The sequence below is a fragment of the Psammomys obesus genome, unplaced genomic scaffold, assembly GCF_907164565.1.
Source record: "Psammomys obesus unplaced genomic scaffold, mPsaObe1.curated_primary_1811, whole genome shotgun sequence".
Classification (NCBI taxonomy): Eukaryota; Metazoa; Chordata; class Mammalia; order Rodentia; family Muridae; genus Psammomys; species Psammomys obesus.
Window position 1 is genome coordinate 5,002,349 of NW_026594083.1, and position 1,503 is coordinate 5,003,851.

Genomic DNA, 1,503 nt, shown 5'->3' on the forward strand with positions numbered 1-1,503 from the left:
CGCTCCGCGAGCTCCGCGCGGAGCCCGGGCCGCGATCGCCACTCACCGAGGCCGCCGCGGCTCCCGGGCCGCCGATCCGCGTCGCTCCCTCCTTCCCGGGGCCGCCGTGCCCTGCGGCCGCGCGAGGCCACGGGCGGTGCGCGCGGGCTGGCTGGGGCCGGCTCGTCCTCCGCCTGCGCCGCGGTCGCCGTCGCCTCCCGAGTTCGGGGCTCTGCTGCAATGTCTGCGAGGCTGACTTTGAGCGCCTCGCTCGCCTCCCGCCCGCCGCAGCCGCGCTCCTCCCTCCGCCGCCGAGTTCGCGGCGGCCGGGTCCCTCCCCTCGCTGCTCCACGCCATTCAGCTCTTCAGCCAAGTTTCTTAACCCTTTTCTGCCCCTCCCTCCCATTGTCACCCGGGCAGATCGCGTACCCGGCGGCTCGCTGGGGCTGGGCAGCCCACCCGGCTCCTGCAGGCCTCCTCGCCGGCGCTCCGGGTGGGGGACCAGGGGCTGCGCGGCCTTCAAGACAGAGAGAGGACACCGTTGGACCCGGAGAGGAGGGGTGCTTTGCTCCGGGAGCCGGCACCCTGGCTTCCCGGCCCTATCCAGCTAGCGGCCTGGACAGATTGCTCCTAGGGGATCTTCCGTGTCACCCAGGCCGGGGCGAGCGCTGGGGGCACCGCAGGGGAGTCGGGGCGTCCTAACCCTGCTCCAGGGTCCCCACCTAGAAGCTGGCACCTTAAGTGTCTCCCTCCCTCCCATTTCACCCCACAGCACGCGTTCTCTTGGCTCCCTTTTTACCCACCCTCAATTTCCACCTCCTTGGAGTCTGTGTCCTGCTTAAATTCCGGAAGCTACGGCTCTATAACTCTAGGTCATTTTTACCCCGTGCCCAGCACCCAGTAGGACCCAGTAATCAATGTGGCATGATTCCAAGCGGAAAACTGGGAAGGAGACCTGAGGAGTGCAGAGCTCAGCTCCCTAGACGACGCAGGACCCAAGAACCCGGTTTATCTTCAGCTGCTTTGTCCCCAGCAGCGTCTGCCCGCCAACCTGCACCACCCCCAGAAAGGATCTGACCCGACAGGACTAGGTGATGGGCTGTCACTCCTCTAAGCAGCTCTGCTCGCTTCAGAGTCTCAATACATAACAATTACATCACGAAGCCAGGGTGGCGGTGCAGCGAAACCTGGGTTTCCTGCAGCCTCGGGTCTAGCTGAACCCGCCTCTAAATCTGAGGGGGGCTAGCAGATTGGTGAAGCGAGAAAGTGGAGGGAGGAGAGAAAAATACGAAACCGTGATCTCTTCCTCTCCTTGTGTTCTCTGCTCTAAAATCTTATCCTCACCGCTCCCTTCACATCTTACTTGTGAAGCCTCCTTCTAACCCTCCCCCTACCCCAGATGTCACGTTTGGGTTTGACTCTAGTTATCTCGCCGTGGAAAGATTACCAGCAGGAAAAGAGTGTCCGCGGTTACAGAACTTGTTTTTCTTTGACACAGAAACCGCTAAACTCGGTTCACCCTAA

At 62.6% G+C, this 1,503-nt stretch overlaps 1 protein-coding gene across 4 annotated transcripts in view; it reads right to left on the bottom strand.

The window, feature by feature from the left end:
• Positions 1 to 254, bottom strand: part of Nrip1 (nuclear receptor interacting protein 1) — an 89,457-nt gene extending 89,203 nt beyond the window's left edge. For all 4 annotated transcript variants that reach the window (XR_008721366.1, XM_055617829.1, XM_055617828.1 and 1 more), the window contains exon 1: positions 47 to 254. The gene's annotated coding sequence lies outside the window, so the exon portion shown is untranslated. The remainder of the gene's footprint in view (positions 1 to 46) is intronic.
• Positions 255 to 1,503: the final 1,249 nt, after the last annotated feature.